Raw genomic sequence first — 13,316 nt, 5'->3', positions numbered from 1 at the left:
TTGCCTTTTGAATCCATGCTTCCTACCTAAATGCTATCTCTATATGCTTTCTGAATCTATACTCTTGAAACAAACAAATATTCAAATGGAAACTCATTCATGAAATTAATTAATACACTCCACTGAAAACAATGAGTGCGAAATATTTCTATTGTACGTATTAGTTTGATTGGGGTTTAAATCAACAAGATTCAAAATAATGTTTTTGTAATGAAACTTTTCCAGAACAGCATTCATTGATTCTCTTCAAAAAGCTATAATTCTACAAAGTGCTACCGATCGTGAAGGAGTTAGTAATAAACTGCCAACCCGTTTGGAGAAATCAAGGAATTGATTAATGATAACTAATAACTAATCAACTAATAAATTTAAAATTGATAACTAATAAAAAAGAATAAATAATTAAATTCGAAAAATTATAAAGCTATACCGTAATTATTTATATAACTAAAGTAGCTGGAAAGAATATTTTAAGAATAATGAGAAAATATTATTATCAGAAAAAGATAAGTTAATAATAACATTATATCCAATCACGAATTAAAAAACTTTAGATTAGGATACCAGGATATGAATAAGAAAAAGTTTCAGAATACAGTACATGGAAAATTCCTTTAGAGAAACAGAGAAATATTGATTGATGATGTGAATTATTTTTCCTGAAAGTTTTTGAAGAAGGAACTACCTTGTTAAAACTGAATAAAATCGAGAATTAAAGCAAATACATCAGCTGGGAAAACAAACGCGTAAAGGGGGATTAAAGTCCAACCGAAATCCACGTTTAGTTGCTCAATTGGCCATAGAAAACATTCCAAGTAATCCAATTCATCGCCGAAACAATAAGCATTTAATAATAAACGTATACGTCGGAAACGAATGCGCAAGCCTTGAGAGTTGAGTGCATGTGAGTGATTACAACAGCAACTATTCCAATCGAGAAAAGATAAAGAGAGACTGAGCACAGCAGAGCAGAGGTTTTCAGCTGAAGGGCCATGCTCACAATCAACATGGAGAAAGAGAAGAAAACCGCTCGCAAATAACACTACTTTCGGTTTGATTTACGTTCAACAGCGAATAGTTATCGGCTAGGAGTAAAGATTAATAACTTACTTGGTAAATGTTGAAATTTGGGTGGTTGTGTTGTGATTAGAAGGACGGTGTATCAGCAGCAGTATAAAATAAGAAGGCAATTCGGTCAGCTGTATGTAGTAAACAGAAACACCACACAGGCACACAGCGAATTGGGATTGAAACTACAGTGGCAATGGAGAGGAGAGTAGAGGTCTAGAGGATGTACAGTAGAACAGTGCAGCTTGCTTGCTTTCACAAAGGCAGGCTGCAGGGTGACAACCTGACAGCGCTAAATTCCCTCCCGCGTCCACCCTGAAGCTACACACGTGTCATCACTGTTCCCCCACCACCCCTCCTCATCACCTACTCGACTCTCAGCCAACCAGAAAACGTCTCTCACCAAGTCTACGATAAGGTTATCAAACAAATCATCATCATCAATGATGATGAACTACATTTCCAGACCAAGGCAACGACACATCATACTACTCAAATAATGCAAGCACGGTTTCTGCATTCGAACTGCTGCAGGCATGCAACCTAACAACAAAAACTGTCCCAGCTTTATACTTGAAATCGTCTACGTAGAACTTTCCTTCAGTAAAAATGTTTGCTCTATTACGTCATCTGAACTGTGTGTCATTGAGGGATGTAGTTTTTCGGCCAAATTTTCATCTACGATCTACGAAAAACAACACAAATCATATCGTAGTAGCTTCATTACATCATACAATCTAAAAACAATAATTGACTGATGGTGGAACGCGTTTAGAGGAAAACAACTCTGATAAAGAAATACAGTAAGTTATGCGGTCTCCAATGGAGAAATAGAAATAGACGATATCAGAGTCTTGCATGAGGAAAGTTGCCAGCAAAACACTTCCTCAACTTTTACCCAACAGCAAATGAAGCATTAGATGTGGGACATGCTGTGGAAAACTTAGTTCGTAAAACTTATTCCACCTATATTGAGAAAATGTAGGAAAGATTGAACCTTGAAAAATACAGTTCATTTGGAAATTTCTTATAAATTGATGGATGAGATTCATTTCAAAACCTTGAGTGCAGAAACACTTGATTTTTCAAATAAATACAGTATTGAATTACTGATTGATTGGTAAAAAACTATAGTGGAATTTTCCGCTTCACAAAAAGCAATGAAGATGAGCATTTCATGAATGACATGGGAGTGATACTCCCAACAGGCAATTTGGAATAATTAATTATTCTTGGGGGTGAATTTGAGCAACGCTCTGTGAATAAAATCAGAGCAATATTGTTTATGTTGAATATTCAAGTACTACATTGATTCTCCAACACAAAACAGCAGTATTTCCATATTTGAACCTCTATAGTTCCTTCAAAATTAACCAAGTTAAAGACTTATGTAACTCGTCTTAAGAATCATTCAATCATTACTCATGTCGCATGATTTCAAAGAGATCTTTCAATCCTGATTGAATTCCATGCAATCGCATATCATTTAGAATCAGGCCTAGCCTATATATTTTACTTTCCTTGCCCTATTACCATAGGTAAGGAAAGTATTGCTTTCCGAAAAAAATTAAGGTACCCCAATTTCTATACGTTTTAAGGTCCCCTGAGTCCGAAAGAGTGGTTTTTGGGTATTGGTCTGTATGTGTGTGTGTGTGTTGTGTGTGTGTGTGTGTGTGTGTGTGTGTGTGTGTGTGTGTGTGTGTGTGTGTGTGTGTGTGTGTGTGTGTGTGTGTGTGTGTGTGTGTATGAGTGTATGTGCGTCTGTGTACACGATATCTCATCTCCCAATTAACGGAATTACTTGAAATTTGGAACTTAAGGTCCTTACACTATAAGGATCCGACACGAACAATTTCGATCGAATGCGATTCAAGATGGCGGCTAAAATGGCGAAAATGTTGTCAAAAACTGGGTTTTTCGCGATTTTCTTTAAAATGGCTCCAACGATTTTGATCAAATTTATACCTAAAATAGTCATTGATAAGCTCTATCAACTGCCACAAGTCCCATATCTGTAAAAATTTCAGGAGCTCCGCCCCATCTATGCAAAGTTCGATTTTAGATTTCCAATTATCAGGTCTGATATAATTTAAACGAAAAATTTCGAGTGGAGAAAATTGAGCATGAAAATCTCTTCAATTAATGTGCAGTAACATTTTCACCTTAAATTGAAAATAAGCTTGAAATTTGAGAAAATTTAATTAATCAATTGCAAACTTTTGGCAACTGTTAATTCTATTAAATCATTCACTATGATGAGATAGCAGATCTCGTGTGTATCCAGCGTTATTGAACTGTCACCAGCTGGCTCAGATCTTTGACTTGAGATGCGCGTTTACTTTAGCGTCAGGTGATCAATTTTCATAACGGCAAGGAAATTTGTGTGAGTGCGCCACACCAGATTTTTATGATGTAATAATTCGGACGTAATCTTAAAGAGAAAAAGAAATTTTGATAAGATTATTCTTATTCATGCGAGTTCATAGTTTATTTAATTAATTGATAGCTCTAGTAAAGTTGAATATTGAGGAGAAACCGAACAATGTATTCAGTAGGATACAGGAAACAAATTACCATATATGGCAAGTTTCCTGACCAAATTGATTCTGGCTTTTCCTAGTTTCTAAGCACCCAATTGCTTCTCTGAATGATGTGAATTATCCATCTGTTCTATATTTTAAACAATTAACGCAGCAAAAGCCAGAAAATGTTTCATTGATATTTTCTCATGTAAAATCCCGATAAACATAAATTACCTATCGCAACTAGTCATTCAATGTGCCTACAACAATGCATCAAAATACCAAGAGTAGAGAGCTGCAAATAAAATTTCTAATAAGGAGTACATTTAAAATGTCATTTTAATTCAACTCAAAGCTATCAAACGATTGGTCATATGTTCATTTCACATCTTTCCTGGCATTATTTCGATCATCATTACCAACATGATGGGAAGCAATTTTTCGGATTTTCCCGTGTGCTCCCATATTGTTGTAAATGAATAAACATCGGAAGAAAATATGGAATTGATTCAACTTCCAGGCACTGACACACTTAAGCTGCGTTTACACCAAATTTATTAGCAAGATGTTTATTTCTCCGTCCTTAAAGATTCTATCAGATTGAACTCAACTTATAATACACATGATGAGCATATGTGTTTGTCAAGTTCCGTTCAAACCAATAGAATCTATAAGGACAGAAAAATAAACATTTTGTTAATAACTTTGGTGTAAACGCAGCTTAACAAGAATCTTCTCAAAATATTATTGCACCATATAATTTCTGATATAAAAGAAATGGAATACAATGATAATATAAATTATTACCTCATCAATCACAAACATACATAAAACTACAGCCGCAAAACCAATCTGAAATTGAATTGAATTGGAGAATATTTGTAAATAATACATTAGAATTCAGTTAAGAGCTGTGATCATCCTCAGTTTGGAACAAGTGCTGTAAATAGCAGTTCCCAACATCTTGGCTTCAAAGAGAGTTAGTTATACATGCTGCAATGTTAGTGAATCTTAGCAAACACACTTTGAAATAACGCTTGAGAGTAAATTCTACACGGAAATTTATGAAACTTCAATATTGTCACTAAATTAATAAGAAATCGCGTCATCTTCAGCTGTTCTATCGCATATTTTCCATTACTTCAAATACAGATAGGTTAGATCTGAGTTGTTAATCAGAAACGGAATTGATGATAAGCAGGAATAATTAACAAAATACAAGTGATAATAATTAGACATAACAAAATGTAAATGAATTGATCTTATGAAAAAGCAGCTGGAAAGATGCATGAAAATGTCTTCAAATACCTTCACTGATCAATACCAAAAACTTCAATCAAAGCTTGGAATTCAAGTAGGAGTTGAGGAGCTGAATCAATAGCGAATTGCAAAGTAATCATGAATTCTAATTTATATTCACATACAATCCTGAAGTGATAAGATTACCCATATGTATGAACAGTGATAGTGCTTCCTTCTGCTACATGTTTAAACAAGAAGAAAATCAATTACCTTCTATGTGGGATATAATATCAAAAATGCTTTCACGAAATGAATCCAACTGGATAAATGACAGTTAAGCATCACAATAGTATTGATGTTTTGACGTGAACAATGTATTGAATCTGTAGTATCTTATGAATTCCAGCTAATCAGCTGTTTCTAGAATAAAAAGATTACTAGCTGAAATAAGGAGAATAAACTACTAGGATCTAAACCAATGGGATGTTTTATTTTCAAAGGAAAGGTTGTATCTCTAGTACTTATCTATCATCACATAATAAATTATCCTGCTTTGAATACGAAATCTTAATTGAGTTGAACGAGAAATAATGAATGAAAAATTATACAACCAAATTAGGAAAACATTCCAAGAACAGTACTGAATGCAATGGAGCTTTCTCACATTTTTGAAGTTCTGAATTTAATTCCAATTGAAGTATTGGAGAGGATTTATAATTCATATCCTGGACAGAAATATAGAAATATAGAAAACGTAAATATTATACATAAATTATTGCAGAATAAATTTTGTTGAGCAAAATATAATTCTGTAAGAGGTAAGTTTTATCATGAAAAGAGTCACTATCAAGCAACGATGGTCACATTTACGATTATATAATCGATCCATTGAAAAGAACATGATTCCATTTCTCTTTAAACAATTCGCCAATTTTATTGGAAGAGGGAGGGAGATAAAACGTATCATGGGGACCAAGAAGACGTATTAAAAAAGTTATCACTAATGTTCCATTCATTTGAGCAATTCAATTTCATCAAAGCTAAATTGATTCAAACTGGAATTTTTGTGGTGCAAAACTGTTCTATTTTGCTCAATATGGTAACTTGTTCTCTCATGAGAAAGATCTGATTCGAGAATTATTGCAAAACAATTTAGAATGGGATTCGGTTATTTAAAATCTATATCTACTGTTACTATTAAATGTTTGCAATAATGAGTATAATCTAATGAGTCCAATCTAATGAGTATACCAAACCTCTTTCTATACTTAACGGTTTTTCTCTTTCACATCACTTCAAATATACCAGTTACTTTACTGGCATTGTGAAATGCATCAAATAAATATCAAACAGAATGTTATCTCCTTCTATGTAGTTTTTAAGGTGATATTGTGGTAGTTATCCATACTAAATGGATTAGACAATATCCAGAATTAGATAGACAATATCCAGAATTAGATAGACAATATCTAGTCATTTCATTCAGAATGTCTTCTATTGTGATCTACTTTTGCAGTTCCCGTGGTAGAGCTGATCAAAAATAACTGAATTCAATTAAATACAACTCAATCAAAATAATCAAATATAATATAGCAAATACCTCGTCATTCTAAAATTTGGCAAAGGTTGGAGATTTTGCAATCATCCATTTGGTTTGATAGAACACTCATGCCTAAAAGTATATTGTGCGCTATTATTCCATATAACTGTAATCCATCCCCACACAATAGATGCATTCATTATTATTCTAATGAGAACTCCGCATCGGGAATTTCCAGCTTAGAATATTCTCAATTTAACCTTACTCTTGCATTATGGAAAATATTATGGTGTAGTTGGAGAATCCAATTAATGTATTACTAGCATAACGGATAACGGTATTTATAAAACGCGATCGTAATAGATAGTTGAAAGATTTTAAAATTATACCAGGAATAAATTCAATTTGTACGGTCACAAAGGAGGAGGACTTTGGAAGAAACAAAATTAGATTATAATTTCAGTAGTTATTCTACATTCAAGTTCCTGCTACATATATTCTACAAGTTGAACCAAGTGTGAATTATTTTCCTAGTAGTTGATGAGATATTTATGAATCAAGCACTGATTCTCAAGTTTTTCACTAATAAATTATAGTGCATGACGATATGGTTGCCATTTGAATAATGAAAACCAAGGACGATCTCTTCTATAACTGCAAACTTTTCAAGTCACGTATAGTATTTGAATCTAGAAATTCACATTCGCTATTTTCATTGGCCCAAATATTGATTTCAGTAATAGGATTGAAAAGCAGGACAAAAATTCGAAATTCACACGCATGACAGAATCTTCAGGCAATCTCATAACAATCAGTTCCAGTGAAATCAATGTTTTGTGATTATAGAGTATCATCAAGAACCAATGTACAAGCACTAGATACATCTGACTAATTTCCCTGGGGGAGACTTCAAAAATTACACTTAGCCCTTGACGATGCCATACTTTGGCTCAATAATCTCAAGTGCCAAATGTAGCGCTTTGTTTAAAAATTTAATTAAAAAACTGTATTTACTATGCTCTCTACCATACACATACATACTAGATACATCGAGCATTATTTTCTGAGATTCCTACTTTCTTGTCAAAAACTATAACTCCCAACTATCAAGTATTTGAATCAACAAAAATACATTTACAGATGGAAGTTCCCGGGCTGACAAATAATTTTTGAATAGTAGCGCTCATCGAATTTCCATCTAGCTGTTTACCCAGTTGTCAATATTTGCAGTAGCGGGAGTCTTCGGGATGCAAATGATTTGGATTTTCGTTTAGTAATAATAAATAAAAATACATTTCCTATTTCAATTATCCTAAATCTCAATAACAGGATTAAAAAGTGACATTTTTTAGGATATTTCAAATCACATCCCCATCGTATCTATTATGCATGGTAGATTCAATATCCAACAAATTCACCAAACTTTGAAGTAAAGGGGATGAACAATACCCTTGTTCAACAAGTGAAGATGTGAGAATAGTTGGAGTGAGCTGAATTTTGAGTCACAGGTCATGGCTTAGTGAGCCAGCAGCCAGCCCCGTAAGCTGACCTACATCGCCCATCACCGTGTAATCGACTCTACACTGAAAATCACTCAAAACTGTCAGCCTTCCTTATATATAACACTTGCGCCTGCCATTTAACCAATGCTGAAAGAAGTGGATTTCAATACAGACTGCGCCAATTCGGCGATCAAATTCAGGAGGCTCTGAAACCTCTTCAAAAACCAAAACTATTGAGTTAAAAGACTTGGAAATCTACTATGTAATCTATCTACTCTCCGCCATCTTGCTATCAATTTCTTTTCAATACTTTTATAATCAAATAGCATCAGAGAAATTTGGAAATTGGACATTCCAAAGAGATGCTTTAGGGAGGTTGGTGCCCTAAGCGATAATCAGTGGATGTATCACCCAAGAGGATGGAAAACAATATATCTTCCAACGCATGGACTAAGTGGAGCTATAAACGTCAATACAGAGGGATTTAATTATGTGAAATTATGGAGACAGAAGCCCGGAACCCATCGAAAAATGAAAGTCCGAAATCACTTGTCGGGTGACAAGAGATTTTGTAACTCATAACTCTGTTAAGTTTGTTGGTGGAGATGTGGAGAATGTCTCATCCAGCCACCCTTAACACAAAAGATCCGATAGCACGTCGCTTAAGTATTTTGACCGATCAAGCAGCTTCCAACTTCTGCTGCAACAATCGCTTTCCTATTTGAGAATTCATCTCATGTCATGTCGAGTGCTTTATAACGAGAAATTCTGAATATTATATTTAAGAATTGGATTACAATTACAAATACGAGCTGATCGTTTCGACAAAACCTTTAAAACTGTAGTCAATTCATTTGAAAATTAGACTTGGTGTGAAATATTTTCTCATTTCCAATAGATATTTTCTTATTTACAAAAATTTGATTCCTAAATCCTTAATCTCAAATTCCTAATCCCAAATCTGAATTTCTAAATCTAATTCTCCATAAATTACTAGATGAAATCAATTGACCAACTGTAAGAATTACTATTGACTTCGTACTGAATACATACATCACTAACTGAATGGGTTGATCTATTGAATGAGTTCCTACAATTGGCTGTTCTCTTTTACGACTAATGTTTTCTCGATTACAAGTAACTATCCTCCAATCTCCAATGCAATTATTAATACTTCCTCAAATATATTGCAGGTTGTTCAGAAATTGACTCGGCAGGTACAATCAGGATAGAAGCTCAACCTCAGGATAAAGCTCAAAATACAACCTAAGAAAAAAGCTCTTGTAGTCCTCTACTTGTTCAAAAATTTGCTCTATCGCACACAGTGCCTACCATAATTAAGAAATATCAGCATATGGTACTTCACAAGCCAGTAATACAAGTGATAACCTTCAGCCGAAACCTTCAATCTCCAAGACTCATCCAATAATATACCGCTGTACTTTCACTTGGAACACAAACATTCAGTCAAATGCAATTCAGCCAGTATACTGCCAACTACTGTATCTCATGAACAGGATTCCACTACAACTAGCAGCTGAAACCTGATCTATCATGACAGCATTCATTCTTTCACATATCTCCATACAAGACGAATAGCAGTGTTCAAATCTGATTAGAATTATGTGATAATTTGAAGAAATTTTATATACCAGTGGTATATATTTTTGCAATAGTTGTTAACAAGGGTACCAGTACCACCCCGAAACTATTCTAGCCAACTAATCCACACTATATAGTTCATAGTTTAGATTTATAGAGTAGCTAAGGATTTTAGATAAATTAGCAGGGGATAATGAAAATATCTAAGTTGAAGTGTACGATACAGGTTATATTTAGCACGTATATTATATTTAGTGCCTTTTTCTACCTGTTCCCTACCTGCTTTCGTGGAATAATGATAATATATATAAATATACATCCTACCACTTATTTTCTAGCTTTCTTCAACAAACCCCTTAAAGAAATATCGAAGTGTTGAGGAACGTATGATAAATATTGAAAAATATTAGTATTGTAGATTTCTGTCAGTGTTTCCAGGTGTGATGAGTGATAGATTTAAGCCGAATTTATTGATATGAATTCCAGTGAACTTCGATTTATGTCAACTGTTAATTCAACAGTAGGCCAACCAGGTCTACCAACAATCAAAGATGTCTCTTCCTTGGGAGTTCATGAGAATTCCTAGTTATTTTAATCCACCTGTTATCTGGTTTTACCCTGGGAATTCCTAGTTATTTTAATCCACCTGTTACCTGGTTTTGCCCAGTTTTACGCAGAGACATATTTTTGGTTACCCCTACAGTAACTAGATAACTATAAAGCTGGTTTCAACAAATAATTGTCGATTCTCTAAGAAGTATATAAAATAATATCTTTTCCATTAACACACGACCGGGTAAAAAAAGAGAGAGAGAGACAGAATCCTTTCATAATATTCAAAACAAAATTGGTACATTTATCCAAACTAATGTCTGGATTTATCTAGATTAATGTCTGTTTCCCTAGTTTTGCGAAACTAGATATTGCTATTTTTCCTCAATATTACATTAGAAAACGGTAAACTCCAGCTCGAAAGGAAGTTTGATACATAACCAGAAAATGTGATGGAAATGAAGTTTTGAAAAATAGGAAAGTGTTACTTCTGGTTACGATCAGCAAATGAAGAATTGACAGTATTTATGACACTATTCATGATCATAACTCACAATATTATAACAACCCACCAAATCAACAATAATATTTTCAACTAAAGTATGATGTTGCATAAAGTAATTTATCGCCAATGTCCCATCAATTTCAGAAAAAACAATTCAAATCTCAAGTTTCTAAACAACAACATGTGTTATCCAATCATAAATCAAATTGGTCTTCATTTTGCAGGGGACATTTTGAGGGGACATTCACATGCATCACAGAGAGTCGTATAAATAGATTGGAAACGATGGATTGGAATTTGTCCTAGGTTAAGACTGGCTCTACAGGCAGTTGCTACTTGCAAATTAACGCATTTGCACTTTATAACAATCCCTTCCCTTTATTCGTTTTGGAAGTATTGGATTGAATGAGATTATTCGAATGATCAGTAGGATATATAGAAGATAGGATAAGATTAGATAGGAATGAAGGAATGGTTGGTAATAGATAAGATACTGATACGGAATAGTTAGCAATAGATAGGATACGAAAAAGATGGGAAGATAGAATGGATAAGGATCGATTGCACTTGGACTTGAAATAGATAGGTATAAAATTACATGGAAAGATGAGCATAACCTAAACTATTCCCAGAGAACAACTCTTCATTGATTCCCTCACTATATTTGAAAGAAATATCTCCGAATGAGTGAAATAAAAAAGCATTTACTTTGGAATATAGATGGAACCTTGGAGAAAAGATAGTTAGGCCATCGTTTCTCTATGATGGAACTGAATAAGTCGATGAAATGGATTTATTCAACAAAAGCCATAAATACTTTGATGAGCCTATAGAATAGCTCCTACTCACTAAAAGAACCTAGCCTGACTAGGAAGTGGATTCCTAAGAAAAGGACCAAATCAATCTCATAGAAGTAACCAAAAATTAATCTCCACTAAGCAGAAACATTTCCTTTAAATTAATTCAATTATAAGCTAAAGATATTGGGAACTAATCTATCGAAAAGTGTATCCTTTATATTTTCCCCCAAAAAGTCCCAATAGTTGATTTCCAAACAATACAGGCCTATAAACGAGGATTCATTCAAGGAAAATGATTTATTCAGTATGGATAATTTATTGTTTCAATCATAATCTTCTTAAAACTTGATCAACCTTGAAATGATTATCATGATAAGTTGAAGAACTAATAAAATGAGTCACCACTTCCTTGCAGTTACTCACTATTGTATGTGGATGTAGGTGTATTTTCGAGAGAATAGGCTAATTGGAATGAGTTTTCAGAAATATAGTACATCCATATTATTGTGTGATACTTCATTCTTTGACACACAATATTCAGTTGAGTTATCTGAACATATTCAGCAAACTTTCGTTGAGAAATTGTTACACAATTCCTACTGTAGTAGAAGTAGAAAATAGACACTACCTTATAATATGTATCTATTTTGCTATCCATGACGAACTGTGAGTTAATAATTCGTTTTTGAACTATTATGATGACACTACAGTCTAAACGAATTATAATATTTCTTAGATATTCTTAACAATATTTGGATCTTTAATCATAACATTCCCTGTTATCTTAGCACGAGCCTAGATGCCTTATGTGAACATCAGAGAAGAAAACTTCAACAATTAAATAAATCTAAACTGAAATGAAACTACTCAATTTTCAATATGTTTCTAGTCTTAACCAGTGGTCAACTTCCTCGTTCAACATTTCTCTTCTTGCCCTTCAAAGTAAAACATCTAAAATGAAGTGGAAAAGCAAACTTCTTTTGAGTAAAAGTCAAGTTTCCGTAAATAACGGAAATAACTCAAAGTTGAGAGGAACTGATGAGCAGAGGATCATTGCAAACGGATTACCACGAAACTCGTCCAACCTAACCCAGTAGGATAGCATTGGTTGGCTGTTTGCCCAAGAGACAGACTGTCCGCAGACTAATAAACAGCAACTTGAACAGTATAATTGAGAAGAATGCAGCCAAAAGTTGCTACCATAGAGCAAGACGAGAAATGTTGACAGTAGGTGACGTTCTATCCAACTTGATACCGCACTAACAATCAGGGTAATTAAAGGAGATTTCCTGCTTTGAACCACTTGTTTCAATGCCTGAGTAGGGCTACGTGAGAAGAGAGCTGAGAGTCAGTAGGGATTTTTAAACCACCTCATTAGTTTTATTTGAACTGATTATTATACTGTCGTGTTGTGCTAATTTCACGTGCAGAGCCGTATTTATGAACGATTCTTAGCTAAGTGAATGCTTTGGTTGTCCAGCAAACAATAACAGGAACGTACAGTGACAGATAACAGGATTGGTTTCTGCTATTGGATGGTGAGCAACCAAAGTGTGCTCGGCTAAGAATGTTTTCGAGAGTCGTTAGAAACGGCCCTCAATATCTTTCAAAACTGGCTTGAAACACCTAATTTGTGAAGATTGACGTAAAGTTCATTGATTCAATCAGAATAATGAGTATCAAGTAGCTGCAGCTGCTGATTACTCTTGATAGAACTGAATTAACTAATAGCTTTTTTACTCCATAACTGTGAATAATAATAGACTGAAATAAATAAGATGTCCATGTTAACAGCTGAAGCTTAAACTCATTGTCTACATGAGAATGTAGTGGTAAATGACGTTGAACAAAAATATTGGCATCAGAAAATGCTATTTGATAGAGAATTTTTCAGGATGACACATTGAATTTTGAGGGAGTTTCAACAGAATTAAACTATGAAACAACATTGATCAAGAGCCGAAGTTGATAGATACCGAAGTT

The 13,316-nt window shown here is 34.0% G+C and overlaps 1 protein-coding gene and 1 pseudogene across 7 annotated transcripts in view; one reads left to right on the top strand and one right to left on the bottom strand.

Moving 5' to 3' along the window:
• LOC111064391 overlaps positions 1 to 13,316 on the bottom strand; it is a 125,194-nt gene that overhangs the window by 42,370 nt on the left and 69,508 nt on the right. The window contains exon 1 of one of the 7 annotated variants that reach the window (XM_039423284.1): positions 1,111 to 1,293. The exons of the other annotated variants lie outside the window; for them this stretch is intronic. The gene's annotated coding sequence lies outside the window, so the exon portion shown is untranslated. Of the gene's footprint in view, positions 1 to 1,110; positions 1,294 to 13,316 lie in introns of those variants that run through there. 7 annotated transcript variants of the gene reach the window in all.
• On the top strand, positions 635 to 704 carry LOC120350743 (annotated as a pseudogene).

The sequence above is a fragment of the Nilaparvata lugens genome, chromosome 3 (genome assembly GCF_014356525.2).
Source record: "Nilaparvata lugens isolate BPH chromosome 3, ASM1435652v1, whole genome shotgun sequence".
Taxonomy (NCBI): Eukaryota; Metazoa; Arthropoda; class Insecta; order Hemiptera; family Delphacidae; genus Nilaparvata; species Nilaparvata lugens.
The sequence above is the reverse complement of the archived record's forward strand: the minus strand, read 5'-3'. Positions and strand labels throughout refer to the sequence as shown.